General features: G+C 43.8%; 1 long non-coding RNA gene across 1 annotated transcript; it reads left to right on the top strand.

The window, feature by feature from the left end:
- The first annotated feature begins 6304 nt into the window (after positions 1-6304).
- LOC307214467 lies at positions 6305-9388 on the top strand. Its single transcript, XR_013838124.1, has 2 exons — positions 6305-7555; positions 8108-9388. It is a non-coding gene; the product is annotated as an uncharacterized lncRNA (long non-coding RNA).
- The last annotated feature ends 14349 nt before the right edge of the window (positions 9389-23737 follow it).

Here is a 23737-nt window from a genome sequence, read left to right as displayed (position 1 = left end):
AATTAATTAATTAATTTCACATGAGAAAATAGCTAATTTGGGTTAAATACTCTTCTAAGCAATATCAATGCTTAAACATGGCAGACCATGCTATGCCAATTCTTTTACAACTGGGGTTATTTTTTTCTTCATTGTATCAATATATTGGCTTGGTAGAAGACTCAGGGCAGATGAGGGTGCTTTTGTGAAGAAAGCAAAAGCAAGAAACCTCTAAATGGATCTGCCTTGTGAACATTTTCTTCCCAACAGAACGGGGTCCCTTGCTTCTTTGCATGTGTTTCAGCGCCACCTTTATGGCAGCAGTGGAATCAAGTTAAGACTAGATCTCCGAGATGACACCTTTCCCATATGTTTATATCTAACTCATTTTGTGAGTGCCGAACCTTGTGTAGCCAACACAGTAGCACCCATTCAGAAGAGGGAAGAGTCAGCAGCCTTGGGAAAACTCCAATGTCTCCAGAGGTACAACAAAACATTAGAAGAAAACTCTAAAGTGGGGGGGGGGCAGAAATCTCAGTAAGCATTGGGCATGCCTAATGAACACACAAGGGACACGGGTGGTGCTATGGTCTAAACCACTGAGCCTCTTCGGCTTGCCGATCAGAAGGTAGGTGGTTCGGATCCCCGCAACGGGGTGAGCTACCATTGTTAAGTCCCAGCTCCTACCCACTTAGCAGTTTGAAAGCACTTCAAAGTGCAAGTAGATAAATAGGTACCGCTCCGGCGGGAACGTAAACGGTGTTTCCGTGCACTGCTCTGGTTCGCCAGAAGCGGCTTAGTCATGCTGGCCACATGACCCGGAAGTTGTCTGCTGACAAGCGCCAGCTCCCTCGGACAGTAAAGCGAGATGAGTGCCACAACCCCAGAGTTGTCTGCGACTGGACTTAACGGTCAGGGGTCCTTTACCTTTACCTCTATTTTTAATGAACACGAAACACTGATTGTGGCAGGGGAGGGAGTGGAATGGGGTACCTAGATGTTATGTATTGGGTTTAACACTTTTTATGTTACAAGGTGTGTTCTAACCAGTCGTATAAGCATTGGTAGACGAACGTTCTAATGGCAAGTAAGCGCATGTGCTTTCAACTGTCAACTGTCATCCATCAGTTCTTGTTGGGGCTTTTATTGTGTAGTCCTGTGAGTTTGGGTTTTGTTTTCCTTTGAGTGAGCCATTGTCACTGAAAATGTTGAATTAACATAGCTGAGGAACTTATACTGCCTTGGGCTTCTGACTTTTTCCGAACATTTAACATTGGCGATGAGAATGGGATACATGAGCTCCCGCTGGCTACCAGAGGCCCAAGAGTGCACCGCAGCACCGCTGCCTGCCGCCTCACAGTAAGCCTGTACAACAGGCCCCTCAATTTCCCTACAGCTCAACGCCACGGTGCAACCCATTCGGGTTAAGGCCCGTAGAGTCCTGTTTGCGCTTAAACCCAGGATCGTAGAGGAGCTTGATCACTTAGTTGCCCAAGGGGTCTTAGAGCCGGTAGCTTCAGGGACCTGGGGAACTCCAATCATCACACCAGTTAAGCTGGACATCTCAGTCTGTATCTGTGGCAATTACAAATGCACCCTGAACCGGGCCTTACAGTACCACGCGTACCTGGTTCCTGTGGTGAGCCACGTGTTAGCAACCCTGGTTGGAGCCAAGATCTTCGGGAATCTGGATTTAGCACAAGCTTATCAGCAACTAACCGTTGACGAGGCCACCGCAGACAATTGTGACTCATAGGGGTGCTTTCAGGGTCAAACGTCTACAGTTTGGAGTTAGCGTGGCCCCAGGGTTATTTCAGAGCCTAATGGACCATATCCTTAAAGGCATCTCTGGAGTCACGCCGTTTTTTGACGATGTGCTGATCGCCACATCGTCGAGAGAGGATTTTGCTGCCGGATTACGGATAGTGCTCCAACGCTGCCGGATTACGGGTAGTGCTCCAATGCTTCCAGGCAGCAGGACAGGTAAAACAGAAAAACTGCATGTTAGGAGTGAGCAGTGTGGATTTCCTGGGGTTTCGGGTTGACGCGGACAGTCTCCATCCAGCAGAGGACAAAGTGTGCTCCATTTGCGACTCCCCAGACCTAAAGAGCAAGGCAGAGTTACAAGCCTTCTTGGGACTTCTTAATTTTTACCATGCGTTCCTCCCATACAAGGCAGCCGTAGCTGAGCCTTTGCACACGCTCCTGGACAAAAAGTCTCGTGGGTCTGAGGCCCTTGAGAGACCAAGGCATTCCAAGGGGTCAAAGACTTGCTTGTGTCCAACTCAGTGTTGGCACAATTCGATGAAAAGCTTCCAGTGATGCTGGCTTGCGATGCTTCCTCTTATGGAGTGGGCACAGTAATGGGCCACCAACTTCTGCACAGGAGGGAAGTTCCAGTGGCTTACTTCTCCCAAACTCTCACATCGGCGGAGCACAACTACTCCCAGATCAACAAGGAGGGTTTGGCAATAGTTAAGGGAGTCATGACTTCCTTTATGGTCGGCCTTTCACTATCATTACCGACCATAAGCCACTCCTAGGACTTTTTGCACCTGACCGCCAGACGCCCCAGATGCTTTCACCATGAGTATTGCGCTGGTCCATTTCCTGTCCTGTTACCAATACTGGCTACAGCACCGACCCACGAAAGCCATGGGTCATGCAGATGTACTCATCCGCTTGCTGCTGTCGGAGAGCGGCCCTTACCCTGCTCCTGCCCACCAGATCCTGTGGCTGGAAGGCTTACCGGACCAGCCCTTGCATGTGAAGGACATTGCTGCCGCAACCGTTGTCCCGTGTCTCGGACTGGGTGGGGAGTGGTCCAGGAAGCAGGGTCCAGAATTTTCATGCTACACAGCCCGCAAGGACAAGCTGTCTACTCACCGAGGTTGCGTGTTATGGGGTAGCTGTGTTATAGTCCCCCTCCATTAAGAAAAAAAGTCTTAGAAGGGCTGCATGTGTCTCACCTGGGGATCGTCTGGATGAAGGCATTGGCTCGTAGCTATGTGTAGTGGCCAGGCATAGATGCAGAGATAGAGGGCTGGGTGAAACGTTGTGAGCCCTGCCACGTCTCCTGGCTGGATCCACCCAAGGCACCAGTACAGACCTGGGAGTCCACACAGTTACCATGGTCCCAGGTGCATGTGGATTTCATGGGGTCTTTTCAGGGCCAACACTTCCTAATAGTGGTTGACTCTCAGTACAAGTACCTCGAAGTGGTGCCAACCTCAACTGTGTCCGCTAGAGCAACTACAAACGTGCTCAGGAAGCTATTCACAACATGCGACTTGCCAGACACACTGGTGAGTGATAATGGGACCGCTTTTACTTTGGCGGAATTCAAAGAATTTGTGTTTTGTTGTGTTTTTTTTTTTAAAAAAAGATATTTATTACTTTTTAAAAAGGAAAAAGAGAGAAAAGAGAAAAACAAAAAAAGAACAAGAACAAGAAAAAAATAATACAATATAATATATAAACCATACAAAACACAACCTCAACACATCACCCAACACAATGAACAAAACAAAACAAAACAAAAACAATTTAAAAACATACATCATACCTTTTCCATATTCTAACTTTCATTCCCTTATATCATCGACCTCCTCACACCTCCCTCTTTGTATTCCACTTCCATTAATTGTTTTAGCAATTCCTTTCCATCTTTCTCCATTTTCTATCATATAAATATCTTAACATATTTTTAATCTTATTTCCATTAAAATTAGTATACTTATTTAAGCTTAACTCCTTATAGCATTTCTACTAAGGCCATAAAAATTCATTCCAACATTTTCCTGTCACTCATTAATTTTACAATATTTCTATATATAGACTTTAAGTCTTCCAATCTTCTTCCACCATCTCCTCTCCCCGGTCTCGGGCTCTGACCGACACTTCCATCCATTCCATACAGTCCATCAACCTGGAGATCTTATGTCTGAGGCTCTTAACTCTTTTCCACATTCCTTCTGCAGTTCTTCTTCATATTCTTTGATGCTAAAGAGCAGATCTCGAGGAAACTCCAATCCAGCGACACCTCCACTCCCTCTTGACAGGTCAGCCAAATTTCCACAATTAAAGCTAGGATCCATAAAGTATTTCAGGGCATATTTCAAAATTCCTCCAACTCCAAAGGCCCCCCGAGCTCCAATCTCCTCCTGACCCAAGTCCATATTCCAAAAGTCAGTTAATCCCTGCATAGAGGGATCTTTCCAAGTTTCCTTTTTCAGTCCAGGCCAGGCTCCGATCTTCAAAGTCTGACTTTTTCTAGTTTTAATCATAAAGGGCCTCAACTTATAGTCTTCGATTTGCGTCTGTAAGACTAAGGCTCCCCCTTGTATTGCTTTAGATTCGACAACAGCAACTTTCTCCTTCTCCTTTTCAGCAATTTGTCCTGCTAAAATAGATTCCTGTGTCAAATCCTGAATAATTTCTGTATTGGTGCTCACTTTTGGTCCCAAAATGTCAGTTTTAGTAATCATAACATCCAATTTTTTATGAAGCTGTTCCAGCAAATAGTTTATCTTGCAAAATCCAGTTACTAAGGCTTCTCCTGTCGACATTCTCGAATGTCCAAGGTCAATCTCTAGTTCCCACACTTCTTATCAAGCAGCTGGAGATTTCCCAGCTCCACTCTTGTAACAGTTTCAAAAGCTCCCTCTAGAGGGGAACAGTCTCCACTTGTATCAATCCTTTCAAAGAAAGTTCAAAAAGTAAAGTTGGTTTCAATTTTCAGTTACTTTTCCTCCCTTTTAAATGCAGAAGCGGACAATGGAAACAATATATTTCTCTTATTCAACCGACTGTCAACATCCGTTCTCTTCACTGTCAATGAACTCTCCCAAAACGTCAATCACTGTCAGTCCGTTCCCAGGTTCAGAGCAGTGGCAATTTAATTCCAATCACTCTCTCCTTCAGGATACACGGTCCAAAATTTCCCCCCTCTTCTCCTGCTTCCAAGGGGGGTCTAATAATTTCAATTGATGGAAGTTTAATCCTTTACATAAGGCTTTCCAAGGCCTTAACTTGTAAGCTCTTTGCTTCAGTCTATTTACAAAAGGGGAAGGCAGACTTCCTGTTTTGAACCTTCCCCGTTCGATGTCAAATTAAGGTATTTAAATATCCAATTTTCCGTACTACTCACGGGTTGTCCACAGGAAAAAGTCAGCGCTCTCCGGCAGCAGCAATGCGGCTTCACCGTGAAAGAAGCAGTCGATTCAAAGCACCGCGCCGCTCACCCCACGTCGCTCCGGATCCCCAAAAACAGGGTTTCCCCGCGAGTAGGGGAGGCGCAAAGGGTGCCAGCCAAATCCCAAGTTCACAGGCTTCTTCCGCCTGTGATTTCAGTGGGTCTCCGCCTTCGCCGTGGCGGTTCAGACCCTACTTTTCATGGAGCAAGTTCCTCCCGTTCGGAGGAGCTCCGCCATTGCCGGAGGCGCTAACCCGGAAGTCCTGGAATTCAAAGAATTTGTAACCAGGAATGGAATCTGCCATATTCATTCCGCTCCTTTTCACCCAGCCACTAACGACCAAGCTGAACGCATGATCCATACTACCAAAGATGCGCTTAGGCACATAGTGCATGGAGATTGGACTCTCTGGCTAGCGGAGTTCTTATTGGCCCAACACATCACCCTAAGCGCAGTGACCAGCCAGAACCCCGAGGAGTTACTTATGGGGAGGAGGCTCACTACTCTCCTTGATCGTATGCAACCCAATTGGGCTCTCCCCGGGGGACACTGTGTACGTCCGAAATGATGGGCCCGGACAGGGTTGGATCCCTGGTATCATCGCCCACTGTACAGGTCCGGTTTCCTACAAGGTAGGGTTGGAGGGGGGACTGGTTTGGAAGAAACACCTCGACCAGATCAGAGCCAGGGCACCTCCGAATACGGAACTTCAAGTGGAACCAGAGGACAGAGAAATGGGTACTTCAGGAGATTCTGTGCCCAGGCCAGAGTGGGAACCAGATGGGTTGCCAGTGACTAAGCTACCTCAGCAGGGTGACTTCAGGCCGGAATCCTCAGTGGGTCCATCAGCAGTGACCCCTTCAGAGCCGGCCTCACTGATCGCCCCACTCAGATCGCGGGTACTGGAGGAACCTCCTGGGTCACCCACTCAGGCACAAGAACAGTGACAGTCCCAGCGGGAGTGGAAAAGGCTGGCACACCTTGATGACTATGTTTGTTCCTTTTGTTAGGAAGTTGGGGAGGAGGAGTGTTATGTATTGGGTTTAACACATTTTATGTTACAAGGCACGTTCTAATGTATATGCGTTGGTAGACAAACGTTCTAATGGCACGTATGCGCATGTACTTTCAACTGTCAATGGTCAGTTCATGCTCAGGTTTTTTATTGTGTTGTCCAGTCAGTTTGGTTCTTGTGTTCCTATGAGTGAGCTGTTGTCACTGACAAATGTTGAATAAACTTAGTTGAGGAACTTATACTGCCTTGGGCTTCTGACTTTTTCCAAATATTTAACACCAGGTAAGAAAGGGCAAGTGAAAATCTACACTGGGAATAAGAGGGAGGAGGGGTCAAATCAAACTTACTTGACTGTTGAAGCTGAAATCAAAGGTTATCACTGGAGGGAAGGGGCCCACTCAAATTTCACCAGGTGGGTGCAGCTCCCAGGAGACCCCAGAGGGCAGCCCCACCATTTCTTCCCTAGGAGTGGGAGGAGATTAGCAGCACCTCCTATTTGCCTTTGGATACAATGGAGTTGCCTGGATGGTCTTGGGAGGCAATGCTTCCACACTGCTTCTTGGTGGTTGCAGGCTACTTGATCTCCAGCCTCCAACAACCTTTATCTCTCACATCACTGTTCTCTTCAGTCTACCTCAGCTTCTCCAAGAACTTGAGCATAATCTGCCATTGTCTCCACAAACTCACCACAGTGGTGTCCCTCTCCATGGCTGAACGTTGCCCCCAACTGTTAGTCTCCCAGCATTCCAGTTCCCTTAGAAACAGTTGCCAAGACTGCACAAAACCCTCAGCACTCACAATACTTCTTATGACCTGGTCCCCCCCCCATCCAACTGGCCTTATGGATCATATTAAAACAACAGCAAGAACATTAAGCAACCTAACTGAAGCACGTGAATAGATGCATCTTCTGCCACAAAAGTGAAGGAGAAAATGTGTCTCAGGAGTATCTGTGTGTCCTCACAGGTGCAAATTGGGAGTTGGGTGGCTGAATGGACAATTTAACACCTTATTCAGGCTTCTATTAGCCTTTCCCCTCCTCTAAGTGGGTGAAACACTTTCACAGAAACCGAGAAAATCAAACCCATGTGTATTTGGATATTTGGCTTACAAGTGATGTAATTTTAGAGAGGATTGTATTCCCAGGGCCTGAGCTCACTTCCTACAACATATAGGAATATACTGCAAGAAAAGAAAAAGAAAAAAGTGAAGAGAGTAGATATCTGTCCTGTTTCAATGATTCATTCAATGTAGTGCATCTTGGGAGAAGTCCATTAGTTTCTGGATTTAAGATTAAATCCAAACTCTGTACCCAAACTGACTTGTCACTCCAGCTGACAATTCTTTAACCAGCAACCGTATAGATGTTTAAAAGCTTGGCCTAATTTTGCAGCTGCCCCTTACCTAACTAACATCACTAATGAAGCTTATAGACGGGCTTTCTCCAGAGCCCGCTTTGAGACAATGCCCTCAGCAGTGCTGTACGGCAAATTTACGCGGGCACCAATGCATGTGCGTCTCTGCCCCTGTATGTCTAATAAGGTAGAATCTGTCACTCACATCCTTCTATTTTGCGAATTTTATAGTGAAGAACGAGTTCAACTTATTTTGCCGCTTTTATCAAAATTTATACCCCTACAACATTATTTGGAATCCTCCCCCAAAATTCTATGAAAATACCTTCTGGAAGATTCCTCAAGCTCAATATCATATGAGGTGGCCAAATTTTTCACTCTAGCAATCAGGAAGCGTAAATCTCTTTTGTTGAATGGCACACTGCGAAGTTCCCTTGTGTATTTTTTTTTTTTGATGTTGTTGTTGATTTTCTTTTGTTTGACCTTGTGGTGTTCTGTGTCGCTGGCTTTTGCCGTAATAAAACTAACTTTGAACTTTGAACTTAACCAGCAACATTTGGCAGTACAAAAATAATCTAACACTGTATGATTGTTCTCTGATTCAGAGACTAGTTAATGCCTGGCATAGGGGAGAATCCCTGTTTGGAGACATTGTCTTTGGAGCTTCCTGTTTGGAGGCTGGAGAAGGAGGGTGTCCCCAGGCCTAGGTTAAAGTCTCATGGTCTCCACGCCAGGGTCTGCATCCTAGCCCCACCCACCCACCAAGTCTGCAATATACTTTGAAAAAGCTACTCACAAATTTGTTAATTGTTTGAAGGGTGCCACAGGTAGTTCGGCCCTCAGAGGAAGGGCGTGCTTACTGCTTTAACCCACAGTCAAAGGAAGAAACATGGATACTGCACCATGGTGTGAACTGCAGCAGAAACGTAAACAAAAGGCAAAAAAGCGGAACAAAAGGAGCTCCCGAGAAACCTTCTGCTGCCTTTTCAAGTCAAAATTTGCTCGTTTTAGAACACTCAGGTCAGCCCTACATGGTCGCAGCCTTTCACCTAAAGTGAAATGCAAAGAAAATTAGGAGATTCCTACTTGAACTAAATATCTGAGGAATTGCCAAGGCAGGTGCATTATATGAGCCACGAGAGCAGCAGCTAACCAGACTGTACAATATTCTGACAAATAATGGTTATAAAATCAGGCCAAATTTTTATTGACAGTTGCAGAAATGGTAAGGGTTGACATGGTGCCAGAGGAAAGATCAGTGTGTTGGAATAGATTTGCTGGGTTTGGAGCTCCCAAATCCATTCCAAGGGAATCAGCCCGTGTCGAACCTTGTTGTGGTAACAACACACACAATGTAACAGGCTGTTTTTGACTATGTAACTTCTATTTCAAACACAATTCAACATACAATATCTCACAAAGTGTAATTCCATAGACCAGCACATCCTGTAAACAGAACATATCTTGAAAAATTAAAGTCCAATGGATGGTCAGGAGATAAAGTCCATTCAGTTCCTAAATTGGCATATTGGCAATAACCACAATATGATATGCTTGTCTTATTGTGTTCCACATATTGCTGCTTTGAGGATTCTAACGTTCCTTGTATGTAGGTATCGGATCAGATGGAAAACTTGAAGGTATGGCACAACAAGGATACTGGGATAATACCTTGTTTCACCCAACTGGGCTTCGTCAGCCATGCATACTCTAAATTAAACAAACATGATATAACAGAATCCTTATACAAACTAAGTAACATAACATACAAATTAAACAACAAGTTTGCATACCATATTCTTGTATGATGGAAACATGGAACAAAATAAATTCAGTTAATCCAATCACTGGCCAAAGTTCCTTTTTATACAGAGAGGCAGTATCGATTCTAACACAGGTGGCTACAATTTCTGTAAATGTTAAAGAAAGAGACCATATTTTCATGTTTAAAGAAATTTATGATGTACCTTTAAGAATTAACACATTGTGACTCATAGGTAATAGATGTAATCTAGTTCAGTGTTCAAGCCTGCTGGATGTAAAGTATTAAGCAGAAAACTAAATCTGGTTTCCTTCTGCAAAATAATCTTTTTGGCTTGTTCCATAGGTCTTTGATATGCCCAAATGACAAAAAATGTTAGATTCTCATCAGAATGCAGTGCTTGTATAAATTGTTGTACCAAAGGTTCATCGACAACTCCATTTCTGATTCTGAAACCAAGTGCCAATCAGGCTGAGGGGGGGGGGGTCATTTCCGGCTCTGTCAACCAGCGACCCTAAATTGCTCAGTGAAGGCTCCAAACCAAGGGTGGGCGGGCCGGAAGCTCTTGAGGCAAGATGGTCCTGAGCTACAGGGCAAGCAACATTATATAGGCTTTCCCCTTGCCCAGGCATAGGCAAACTCGGCCCTCCAGATGTTTTGGGACTACAACTCCCATCATCCCCAGCTAACAGGACCAGTGGTCAGGGATGTTGGGAGTTGTGGTCCCAAAACAGCTGGAGGGCCGAGTTTGCCCATGCCTGCCCTTGTCCTTTCATGGGACAGCTTTTCCCCATGAAGCCACCACACAAACAAAATACTGGTCAAAACCTTGCATGGTATTTTGCTGCAGTCATTGGGTCACAGCACCACCAGGCAATGCCATCTTGCACTTATTGGGTGCAGAACAAGGCTTTAACACATTTCGTTTAAAAGGGGGGGGGGGAGGAGGTTCCAAGCATTCCAAGTTTTGTGACTTTGGAGAAAGTTTTAGTTCAGAACTGTGCTCTTCCACTTTCTGCTTTACCCTATCAACTATGAAGATGTTGTTTCATACAATGCAAGTCCCTTATGAAGCCATCTCCAAGAAGTTGAGATGCTGTTATTGCTCACAGGAACACTGCTGAATAAAAATGTAGTTTCCCTTCCACGTTATTTGTCATTAAAGGATTCTGTCAATTAGATTACAATCCTCGAAATATTCAGCTCTTGAATTTGCCATGGGATTATCTGTAGATATTCTGATAATACCTGCTTGTCCCCAGACAAACAGAGTATGTTATTTCTCATTTTAATTAACTCCAGAAGGAATTGTATTGATTTTTAAAAATGAAATACATTATTTTCGTTGCAGGTGTTCTAGAAGGAACGTTCTGGAATCAACAGAGCAACTAAAATACAACTGTTGAGATTTTTTCCAGTAACTTTTCTGCTGCCCAAACTCTGGAGGCAGCCTCAAAGTTTTTAATGTTTGATTTTTTTGGTGTGTTTTTATTATTTTCTTGGGAGCTGCCAAGTCAAATGGGTGGCATATAAATAATAAAAATATGATGTGGATGATTACTGTTATACACAGAACCTTATGCTCATAAAGTTAGTCATGATTACGTTAGCTTGACTTTATTCCTTGTGAGAAACTAGGAATAGTCTTGTGCCAAAGTCTGTCCCATAATCTATTGAAGGGTTTCTTTCCCTGCAAAAGAGACTTCTATTTTTCTCTCTCCCACATTCACAATGAGTTTTAGTACTTCTTTCAAATTTCTCTTAACTGTTGATGGGTGCAAAATTAGGTTTACCTTGTCACCGTAAATTGTTCAAGGGTAGTGTCCTGTTGTCTTTTTATTAACTCCCCTATGATACTTGGAACTTTTTAGGAGGGTTTTTTTGAGGGGGGGCAAGTTGGGGGGGGACATGGCAGAGGTTTACAAATTATGTACACTGTAGAGAAAGCAGAGAAGTTTTCTCCTCTCATATTACTAGGACCTCAGACTGTCTAATCAAGTTGAATGTTGGGAGATTCGGGGTGGGGGGCAGAACAAAGTTCTTAACAGAAGACATCATTGAAATTTGTTCCCACAAGATGTGATGATGGCCACCACTTTTTTAAAAAAGAGGACTAGACAAACTCATGGCCATTAGTCAAGTTGGTTAAATTCTACATTCAGTTTTCAGAAGCAATATATCTTTGAAAGCCAGTAACTGGGATTCACAGGTGGGGAGATGGTTGTTGCACGAAGATTCAGCTTATGGGCTTCTCATCGGCGTCTGGGTGGAGAACAAGAAGCTTGGGTGGGTGAACCCTTGGTCTAATCTCACAGGTTTTTTCTTATATTTAACTGAATGGACAAAGCCTATTTCTGAGCTATATCAATATATGTGCTTAACCCTAAATCCATCCTGTCCTCTGCAAAAAATTTAACCCCACCACATGCATACACATTTAAGTTATCTAAAACATGTACACATTTTCCCCATAAAACCCAGTTTTAATGCAGTTTTGGAGCATGAACTTTATCGCAAAGATTTTTTTTTAAAAAAAACCAGGCAATCTGATTGTTAATCTCACCCACACATAAGTCCATGGACTCATAAATAAGTTAACTCGTTTTAAAATATGGGCCAAACAAAATCCTCCTCCCTCGCCAGCCACAGCTAACTTTAGTTGGATCCGTGCCTCTGTGTTCTCCCCTCGCCCATTGCCTTTGCAGAGCCCATACTGGGAATAGCCCCCTGACAACTTCTAACAACCAAGAATGTGTTTATTTCTTATGTAATCTGCAGTTATTCCCTAAAGTAATAACAAAGCTTGTTGTGTGTAGGAAAAAAAGCAAATTTCAAAACAGAAAATGCACTGCACTATAAAATAAATAAAATATATTGCCTAGTGTTCTAAAGGGTAATGAACTCTCATGAGAGAGTTCCAGGGCACTCGAGGAATGCAGACAGGATACAAGCAGTGTGAAAACAAGAACATTTCAGCAGCAAGCGGTTTCGTTGATGCCAGGGATGAAAAATAGGATGTAAGAGAAGCAAAAAATTAGTACTGCATTATGCAGAAATGGTGTTCTATTAACCAGAGGCATATGAGCAGGGGTTTTCTTTTTAATTGCCTAAACAGTTTGTTAAAGAGATTCTCTTTTCAGGATGCTATTATGTTAGCTTCCTTTTTAAAAAACAAAAACACAGTCCGTCCGTCCCCATCTCCCTACATTTCTTGCATGCTTAAAACTGTGGAGTCACAACTAGTGAGAGACCAAGCTGAATGCAGCCCATCATTCATATACCGTATGTTGGCGGTCCACTAGGGGTTTGGCAAACTGAATGTTTCTTTTCTTATAAGAATAAAACAGCAACAGTGTGCAGTAACCAGAAGGGAGTGTTGAGCTTCTCATAAGCCACATCATGTAACTGGTGGTATGTGTTCAACTTGGAAGGTCAAAAATTGCCCAGGTTGGTTTCCAAACATCATGGGTGATTTCCAACAGAGTAGACACACATAAAAATACATCTTACTGAAATACATTTCAGTGGGTCTACCCTAAGCATGACTTAGGTTGGCTATCACATGGCACCATGCAGATTATTATTTTTTAAATATAAAATGCATACTGTAAATCTTGAAAACTCTGATTTAATGATATAGGAATATCAATACCTATTGGCTTTGTGGCAGCTGATAATTAACGTAACTTTAAATGAAACTGCGAGACATTCCTACCAAGAATACATGGTGCTCCCTCTCTGCCAAGAAAGACGCCTGGTCTTAATGAGACTTCTTTTTCATAGAATTATAGAGTTGGAAGGGACCACAGTCATTTAGTCCAACCCCCTACAATGCAGAAATCTTTTTACCCAATGAAGGGCTCAAAACCACGACCCTGAGATTAAGAGTCTCTTCTTCTTCTTCTTCTTCTTCTTCTTCTTCTTCTTCTTCTTCTTCTTCTTCTTCTTCTGTGATCACTCGTAGCCGAGTAACATTCTCTTCCATAAACATGGTTTTAACAATGAGTCCGTAAGTGACTGTGGAGGCCAATTCTGGATCCACATGTCCTTCCACAGTGGGGACATTGGTTTCTGGGCACTTGATTACGGTGTGGATTTGCCAAGCGTGCCTTCTTCTTAGCATGTTTCTCCCTTGTGTCCTGAGTTCGAGAGTCTTCAAAGCCCATGACATCTTTGGTAAAGGATGTTCTCCAATTGGAGTGCTCGCAGGCAAGTGTTTCCCAGTTATTGGTGTTTGTACTTCATTTTTTAGATTTGCCTTGAGACAGTCTTTAAACCTCTTTTGTTGACCACCAGCATTACGCTTTCCATTTTTAAGTTTGGAATAGAATAGTTGCTTTGGAAGACGATAATCAGGCATCCACACAAAATGACCAGTCCAAGCAGCTATTGAGGCAATTTTTAAGGTCAGCTTTTATTTGTGAACGCTTCAACTCACAGTTTCTGCTCATTAGTCAATGTAGGCAAACATTTGTTTTGTTAGCAAAATACAATCATCAAAGCCTTAAGACACAATATCTACCAGTTGCCTACATTATTTATCCTAAATTACACTGCAGCCCTGTACGTGTCCACACAGAAATAAATGTCCATCAGTTCAATGGGACTTCCTTTCAGGTAAGTTTGCATAAGATTGCATTTTTAGTCACATTTCTGTCACACTGAAATCAAGCTAGTGTAAGTCAGATTTAACTCGTTGTACTGTATATGGGACTACCTCTGAAGATAGTTTAAAACGTTTCATTAATTCAAAATAAAGCTACAGGTTTGCTAACTGAGACTGGGAAGTATGAGTCCACTGAACCTAATTCACTGGTTCCCAGTCCTTTCCCTGGTCCAGTTTAAGCTGGTTTTGACTTTGAAGGGCCCTCATAGCTTGGGTTCAGGGACCTAAAGGATCACCAGTCTTCAGACCACATTTACTTAACCTTCAAAGACATAGGAATGTGGCTATTAAGGAATGGGTTTCTTTTGCAATGGCACTTAATGTATTGATTGCCCTCCCTACAGAGGCTCACCTCATGCCTACCTTGATATCATTTCAGCACCAGTTAAAGACCTCTAATTTCCCCAGGCTTTTAACACTGCTTCAACTTTCATTTGCTTTTATGTCTGCCATACATTTTTTATGCTGCTTTTATACATTTCATTGGAATTCTGTTTTCTTGCATGTGTCTCTACTTTGCTTGTCATTTCTTGTGCTCCGCCCTGAGAGCTCAGTTAAAGAGCATCCCATAAATACTGGGGAATAAATAAATAAATAGCTAAACACAGATCTTGAGGTTAACTAAAGGCCAACACAGATTGTAGTGTTTCTAACTGGGAGGGGGATATTCCTCTCTATAATAGAAAGAAACCATGGGAAGGTATTGTTTGGACATGTGCCTTAATACCAGAATCCCTCTGACAATCCACATAACTGCAGATGAAATTTTATGTTTACTGAAAATGCATTGTGACATTTCTATCACCTCCCTGTTTTTATTGTTCATCCTTTTTACACTTGCAACTCAAAGATTTATTATCCTCCAACTGTTGTTCCACAATGTAATTCTCGATCCATTTAATTCCCTTCATTAGCTCTTCCCCTTGTTTCTCTCCTTCACCCTCAGCCTCCATCACTAACCTTTCTTTTTAATTTTCTTTCCCCCTTTTTACAAAATGCCGTATCTGAAGTTTGTCCTCCAACGTGTGAGGAGTGAAATCCCCAGGCATTCCCCCCTCCCCTTTTCAATAAAACTTTAGTAGAAAAGAGTGGAACAATCTCAGCATGTTATTAGTCAGTGCTGAGAGGGGAAGATGCTTCAGTGCTAAATAGTGTCATTAAAATGCCTGGTGGGGGCAAGAACGAAAGCCGAAGGAAACTGACATTTCCTATTTGCTATTCTAGCTGCGTTCTTTGGACAGTCTTACTCCTTTGAGTAGGGGGGACGCAGGTGGCGCTGTGGGTAAAAGCCTCAGCGCCTAGGGCTTGCCGATCGAAAGGTCGGCGGTTCGAATCCCTGCGGCGGGGTGCGCTCCCGCTGCTCGGTCCCAGCGCCTGCCAACCTAGCAGTTCGAAAGCACCTCCAGGTGCAAGTAGATAAATAGGGGCCGCTTACCAGCGGGAAGGTAAACGGCGTTTCCGTGTGCAGCTCTGGCTCGCCAGAGCAGCGATGTCACGCTGGCCACGTGACCCGGAAGTGTCTCCGGACAGCGCTGGCCCCTGGCCTCTTAAGTGAGATGGGCGCACCAACCCCAGAGTCTGGCAAGACTGGCCCGTACGGGCAGGGGTACCTTTACCTTTACCTTACTCCTTTGAGTGCCAATGTTTTAAAATGTACCATTCCACCCCCGCCCCCCCCATGTTCATCTCATTGGGTACCAGTCTTTGGCCAGCTTGAACTAAGCTGTCAGTTGCCCTCCCATTGATGTGGGAACACTTGGTGTGGAAAAGTGCACATATTGTTTCAGTTCACATACTGTTTTGAAAAGTGCAGATTTTATAGATTTGTCTTGTAATCCCTACTTGAGAGTCAGCAAGCTCGTGGAGAGGGCTGAACTAGCAGACTGTGTAGTTACGCTTTCACAAAACTTTGAAACAGTCCCTCACCAAAGACTCCAAAGCAAGCTTAGCAGTCATGGAATAAAGGGACAGGTCCTCTTATGGATGAGTAACTGGTTAAGGAATAGGAACAAGAAAATAGGACTGAAGGGACTTTTCTCACAATGAAGGGAGCTAAGAAGTGGGTTCTCCCAAGGATCATAACACTGGGTCTGGTGTTTCTTAACTTCTCCACATGTTACCTGGATTTAGGGTTGAACAGGCCTAAGCTTAGGTGTAGTGGTAGCATGGGACGATAGCAAGTTCACTTAAAGAGAGATAGAGAAATTGCCTGCTCTTCAACAAAAGTTATTTTATAAAACAATAAAAATAACTTTCTAGAAAACAGTAGGTAGCTTCCTGGTGCCTAGAGGACAAAACCCTTCTAAGGATGTGATGAGGGTTTCAGGAAGCAGCCAACTTGAGAGATGATTTGTAGAATGGAATAAAGTGTCTCACAAAACCAACCCCTCAGCTACCTCAAAAGGTAAGGTAAGCAGTACAAACTCTGCACCCATACGAATTTCATCCCCCAAATTTCCCCCTTCCCTTTTGATAATAAGTACAGGTGGCGCTGTGGGTTAAAGCCTCAGCGCCTAGGGCTTGCCGATCGAAAGGTCAGCGGTTCGAATCCCTGCGGCGGGGTGCGCTCCCGCTGCTCGGTCCCAGCGCCTGCCAACCTAGCAGTTCGAAAGCACCTCCGGGTGCAAGTAGATAAATAGGGACCGCTTACCAGCGGGAAGGTAAACGGCGTTTCCGTGTGCGGCTCTGGCTCGCCAGAGCAGCGATGTCACGCTGGCCACGTGACCCGGAAGTGTCTCCGGACAGCGCTGGCCCCTGGCCTCTTAAGTGAGATGGGCGCACAACCCCAGAGTCTGTCAAGACTGGCCCGTACGGGCAGGGGTACCTTTACCTTTTACTGTTTGTTTTCTCATTAATCAAGAGAGAATGGGGGGGGGGGGCATGAGGAAGACATTTTTGGTACAACACTTGCTGAAATGATTATCCCAGTAGCTTTTCCTCTGTCACTGGTAAATCTGCCCAATACATTGTCCAAGCTGCGGGATTTTATTTTTCCAGACATTGAGTAGTATGCAACTAATTTTTATTCAGAGTAGACCCATTGAAGTTAATGGACCTAAGTTAGTCATGGTCATTAGTTTCAATGAGTCTGTTCTGAGTATAACAACCCATTACCAACAAGCAAGAAGGAGACGCAGGACTCCTTTTTCTTTTCTTTTCTTTTTCTTTTTCTTTTTACAATTGTCGTACATCTCCTATAACATCTGGTCCTGTCCTTACAAACCAAATGGAACCTGGGTAGAAATAAAAGGATAAGAACTATGCTTTGCAGTTTAGGAATTCATACCAAAGAATTACCTTTTCCTGATGGTCACCAGAATCACCATTTTTTCTTAACTTATGTGAGAACCATTTAACATATTTTTAATAAAACCCTTTAATATTCATTACAGCAAAAGAGTTTGATCAACAGCTCCTCTTGTTGATTTTGTGGTTTATGCTTCATTTAATGCCAGGAATGCGGAGTTTATTAGATATATAGCGTTCATATTTAATGAGAATAGACTCTAATTTGCTTAAATTTATGATCTAACATTAAATAAATTGCAGGGGTGCCCAGCAAAAGGAGGGAAATCTACGGAATTTGAATATACTAATGAGGAATCAAAAGTTGCTGAAGAGTGCAGCTACAGATTCAAAAGTAACCAAGCACTAAATTTAAGATACATAGGCTAAACTGTGATTTATTTCAAATGATTACAAAATAATTCTTCTGGATCTGGCTATGCTTATATTTTTATCACATTATCAGTCACAGTTCAACACTTAAAGGCGCTCAGTGCCTTGGAAACTTTGTTAAAGTAGTAAAATAGGAAATGGCTTTAATAGCAAAAATGGAATATGCATTTTCTTTTTTTAAGTTAGCAAGATGGGTAGGATATGCTATGGGAATCTGAACAGAATAATGAGCATTACAGGAGTTGCATGAATTTCTCATGCATATAATCTGCAAACTATTACAGAATTCAGCCTAGGCGCTGTAAGATATAGTAGCCATGCACAAGAATTTCCATCCTGCAGAGATAACATATCATGCAGTTTTTTGCTTGATTGCATAGTTCCTCAGAGATTTCTTTTGCAATTTGAGGCAAACAGTAGGATTTTTTTGTGTGGAAGACACTGGTGGGCTGTTTATTATCTGGACTGACATCACAGAGCTCATAAATTATACAGTGGTGCCCCGCAAGACGAATGCCTCGCAAGACGGAAAACTCGCTAGACGAAAGAGTTTTCCGTTTTGGAGGTGCATCGCAAAACGAATTTCCTATGGGCTTGCTTCGCAAGACGAAAATGTCTTGCGAGTTCCTGCGAGTTTTTTTTCCTCCCCCCCCCTTTTTCTAAGCTGCTAAGCCGCTTATCCGATAAGCCGCTAAAAGCCGCTAAAAGCCGCTAAACCGCTAATAGCACTAATCCGCTAAGCCGTCAATGGGCTTGCTTCGCAAGACGAAAAAACCGCTAGACGAAGAGACTCGCGGAACGGATTCTTTTCGTCTTGCGAGGCACCACTGTATATGCAATTTGCAAATGCTTTAAGCCAAATTCATGAGACCTCTTTGTGACTGTGCCCATAATTTGGAAAGCCACACAATTTGTTATACGCACAAAGACAGAGTGATGTTTTTAACTTAGTTTTTCCTAGCAACAAAGTAAATGCTTTTGGAAACTCCAAAGGTCAGAATTCTAAATGGGATTTCCAAGAGAGAAATGAGTTATGCTGTTAACACCCCTCACACACACCTTCAAAAAACACACAGAAAAAAACCATTATGCTTGATAACACAGAAGGAACAGGACATGCCTAACATACCCTCCTACATTTCTCCAATGAAAATAGGGACATCACATTCCATAGTGATAATTTTACAATTTGCACCCCACACATCTTACTGACCTGCCCCAGCCACTCTGGGCAGCTTCCAACATATGTAAAAACATAATTAAATATTAACCCTTCCCTGTACAGCAGGGGTGGCCAACTCCCAAGAGAGTGTGATCTACTCACACAGTTAAAAACTGGCGGTGATCTACCCCCTTTTTTGGGGTTCAGGTCAAAGTTGTAGAGCTTTTTTGGAGGGAGGAAAGTCCTGTTTCTTTGGGGTGCAGGGCAAAAATGTTGAGCTTTTTGTAGGGGAGCCAAAGTTGTTGGGGAGCCAAAGATGTCCAGTTATCTACCAGTAGATAACGGTCTACCTATTGGATGTGCCTGCTGTACAGGATTACCTTCACATGCCTCGGGGGTCGAATAACTCCATACCCTCCAACATGAACCTGAATGAAGAAGAAAAGGTTCTTTTGCCAAGTGAGGACTTAACCATTAAATGTGAAATGGTTGTCTGGTACAATTCTGAGGCTGCCAAATCTATTATTGGGGAAACACAGTTGCAAATCTTCTGCGACCCTATGTCACAATGGCTCTGTGGGAAGGAAAAAGAGAGGAAGGAGGAGAGGCAGTCAAAGACAACATCTGGACCTGCTCCAGTTGCAGTGCCCTTTCCACCAGCATCCCTGAACCACCTACCTTTGTATCTTTTATTTGTTTCAGTGTTTTTAAAATTCTAAAACACCTGTGTGAGAAGGGTGGTAAATAGATGCAATTAATAAATGGAGTCTGGCTTTCAGTCTTTCTATGTTCAACAGAACAGTGCTTTCTTTCTTCCATAGCTCAAGCTTTGGCCTTCAGCTATTGACCTTGGTGGTCCTAGGTTGCAGAGCACAGTCTCAAGGTTTCAATTCAGTTGGGTTGCAAGGTAGATATACCATTTCAAGGACAGCCTGGGGCTGTGTTCTCATCAAGAGGTCAGCTGCTGGAGGCCTATCCCTGAAGCTACCAGGAAAAAGGTGTTGCGTTTTTGGACATACAAGGGCAGAAGGCCAGGCTATTTATGCTAGGCCTAAGTAACCCCCCAAGGCTCCATAATGCCTGTTGGTTATAGGGTCCAATATTCATTCCATTCTAAGGCCACACTGTATATGTAAGCTAATTAGAATGGATTCCAGCTTCAGAAGATGGGGATCCTGGTTCAGGTTAAAGGGTCTTATCATTTCCTACAGATCAGGCACGTTTAAGCCAAAGATACAACTGTGTTTAGAGGGTGGGAGTGTCACACAGCCATTTGTAACAACCCTTAACTCTGACACCCCTGCAAATTGGTGCTTAATTATTAAACACATTTAGATTAGCTATTGCGGGTGCATCCGTTTCTCTAATAAAAGCAGGTTTATTTATCAGTAGTGTAAATCATAGCAGAGAGTTGAGATGAATAGGCAGGCACAGAGAGTTTGAATCCCAAGATAAATTGATGCAATCGATCAAAATTTGTTGTTGTTGTTTTTTTATTATTATTATTATTAACCAACTAAAACATCAAGGGAAAGAACTTATCTTTAAAAGGCACTTCTTGTTTCACAATAGTAGAAACGGAAAGGCACAATCATGCATTTGTTTCCATAAAGGTAAAGGTAAAGGTAAAGGTAAAGGGACCCCTGACAGTTAAGTCCAGTTGCGAATGACTCTGGAGCTGTGGCACTCATCTAGCTTCACTGGCCGAGGGAGCCGGCATTTGTCCACAGACAGTTTTTCTGGGTCATGTGGCCAGCATGACTAAGCCGCTTCTGGAGAAACCAGAGGAGCACACGGAAACGTCGTTTACCTTTCCGCCAGGGTGGTACCTATTTATGTACTTGCACTTTGATGTGCTTTCGAACTGCTTGGTTGGCAGGAGCAGGGACCGAACAACGGGAGCTCACCCCATCGTGGGGCTTCGAACCACCGACCTTCTGATCGGCAAGGCCAAGGCTCTGTGGTTTATACCACAGTGCCACCCACGTCCCTTTTGTTTCTATACCTGCACACAAATATTATTTAAAGAGAATAAAAAGTAGGGTGTCTATTACAAAAAGGCATTCCATAAGAAATCAAGGCTGATTTCTGAAAAAGTGAGCCATAGGTACTTGATGCTTGTACAAATTCTAGACTGGATATTCCCAGAGGCCCATGGGAATCCTGGTGTTGTCAAGACCAGTATTGCCACAGGACGTTGCCCTGATTATAAAGGTAAAAGGACCCCTGACCATTAGGTCCAGTTGTGGCCGACTCTGGGGTTGCGGCGCTCATCTCGCTTTATTGGCTGAGGGAGCCTGCGTACAGCTTCCGGGTCATGTAGCCAGCATGACAAAGCCACTTCTGGCGAACCAAAGCAGCGCACGGAAATGCTGTTTACCTTCCCGCCGGAGTGGTACCTATTTATCTACTTGCACTTTGACGTGCTTTCAAACTGCTAGGTTGGCAGGAGCAGGGACTGAGCAACGGGAGCTCAACCCGTCGCGGGGATTCGAACTGCTGACCTTCTGATCAGCAAGTCCTAGGCTCTGTGGTTTAACCCACACCACCACCCGCAGCCCTGCCCTGATTATAGTGGCTATTAATTTAGGATGTCCTCAAACTCTATTGTTTTGACGCATTCAGGGGCGAGACAACCTCATCCCCGTTTTCAGCAAAAAGTAGGTAGAAAGAATTAAAGAAGAAATACATAGCCCTCTTTTAAAAACAAAAACCGAATCTATTGGGATTAGGCAAAGAGATCCACACTCTGCTGCCTGAGGCAATGCAGCAGCCCCTGCTGTTCCCACCTACTGATCTCCTGTAGCTCCTGCTGAGGTGACTGCTGCAGTACAGACAAAACAAGGCTCACCATCTCAAATCAGCAAAGCCTCATTCTGACAAATGTGTATGTTATGAGATCAAAACACGGCAGCTCAGCTGACCCTAAAGACCACCCATGCTATGACTACTTTGCCATTACGGTGGTGGATACTGTTCAAAGTTTAACAGTAGCAAGCTCTTAAATAACCGCTCACAGTTTACCACTGTTAAACTGCAAACTCCATTTCTTGCAGCAAAATGGCGGCACTGCAGGTTCCATGCCAGAGATACATCACCCACAAGGCATGTTCCAAGGAAGAACCTTTGCTCAGACAGAGATATAGGCAAACGTGTGCCGCTGGAGAGCCAACAGCTGCTTTCCTGCTGCAGCAAATCAGTCCTGGTGCTCGTGGAGCCCTTGAATATGACAACAGCTTCATGCCTTATGCAACATATGCTGTGCATTGCAATCATGTCAAATTTCTGCCTTGAAGAGGAAATATATTTAGTGTTTCATAAAGAGATTATAAGTCTACTGAAGGATTTTCTTTGAAGTAATAAGCTGCTGAAAATTGGATTAACCTAACTACAACTCCGTAAACAAGATGGAAGGCTACATTTTCCTCAACATTCTTAATTAACAGTCATTTATTTACCTAAGAGCAGGGTAGAGGTCAGGAGGCTGGGAGGACAGAACATTTCAAGTTATTAGATCTTTTTTTCCTAGTCATTATATAAGTATTTTTCATTCCATTTCATCAGTCCCACCTGACTAACTGATTAGAAAGTCATTCATTCAAGCCATATTAGTGGACTTTAAAAGAAAGATGAAGTCTCTGTTTGATGTTAATTGGAAACTTAGATCTTCCTTTTGCATGCTCCTTGCACAGACGATAAATAATTTTTTTTAAAAAAGGAGAAAGAGCAAGTATTTGCAGTTCAAGTCAGACCATTTGGTGCATTAGCTTTTTTCTGTTGTAAGAGGTAAATCTGAAGACATCAGATTTGTTCTTTAGATACACGAAGCTGTAACAGGTAATGCATTTTCAGCCACTGCCTTGTGGATGTGTGGAAGTCATCTAGAGGAAGTTTGCTAGAGTGGAGCTGCTGCACACTGTAGGGTCCTGCAAACAGGGCCATACATATCCAGGGTGTTACCTGCAACCTGTCATCATCACCTCATTCGGGATTTTCTTCTCCCACACTACCCACCCTCAGTTAATGTCTTCTTTTGCAGGTTAACTTTTCTTCATAGGTTTTGCAGGTTAACCTTTCTCCGCAGGTATGCGGGCGCTGATACGATAAGGTCGCTGTTAAAGGGCCGGAAAGGAATTTCCCTGCATTGGCAGGTTTCGCCTTTCCTGTAGCAAAACGTCACAACTTTGGCGGTATCAGGCCTTGGGCGGAATCCTTTAGTCCATCTTCCTCTTTGCGGTGGCGATACCAGGGTTCCCCGTTAAAGGGGTTTCTGAAGGGAGGCTTTGACCGTACGCTGAAAGGTCGTCATTGCTCTCCCCTGCGGCGGCGGCGTAACAGGGGCGGCTATCTCTGCTTGAACATATGTTCTCCAGAGCCGGCCCATCCCCCCCACACACACACTGGATAACCCTGATGCTCCCTAGGTCCCCCGCTGGGGACTGGGGAGGGAGAACGCCCAATGCCTGAGCCAAGGTCTACCCACATTTGAAATTTAATAAAGTTGTGGCCAATTTAATCCCATAGCACGTTGTCTAGAGTCGTTATTCCACATGACGGGGGGGGGGGGGGACCACTCGGGATCTGGGGACTCCGCCTGTCCACGCAATGCATTTTCAGCCACTGCCTTATGGATGTGTGGAAGTCATCTGAGGAAGTTTGCTAGAGTGGAGCTGCTGCACACTGTAGGGTCCTGCAAGCAGGGCCATACATATCCAGGGTGTTACCTGCAACCTGTCATCATCACCTCATTCGGGATTTTCTTGCCTCAGCTCCACATCACTGGCTACCAATAGTGGGCAGAAAGAAACATACAGCATGATATCAGGATATGGGGGAGTTTTTAACTATATGTTGTAGAGGGATAGGGATACCTGGAATGATATGCTTGGCAGAAGAGCTGTATATCTGAAAATCTGATGGTACCT

This window comes from Podarcis cretensis, assembly GCF_951804945.1.
Source record: "Podarcis cretensis genome assembly, chromosome: 4".
In the NCBI taxonomy this organism is placed as follows: Eukaryota; Metazoa; Chordata; class Lepidosauria; order Squamata; family Lacertidae; genus Podarcis; species Podarcis cretensis.
This window is presented reverse-complemented; position numbering and strand designations above follow the sequence as displayed.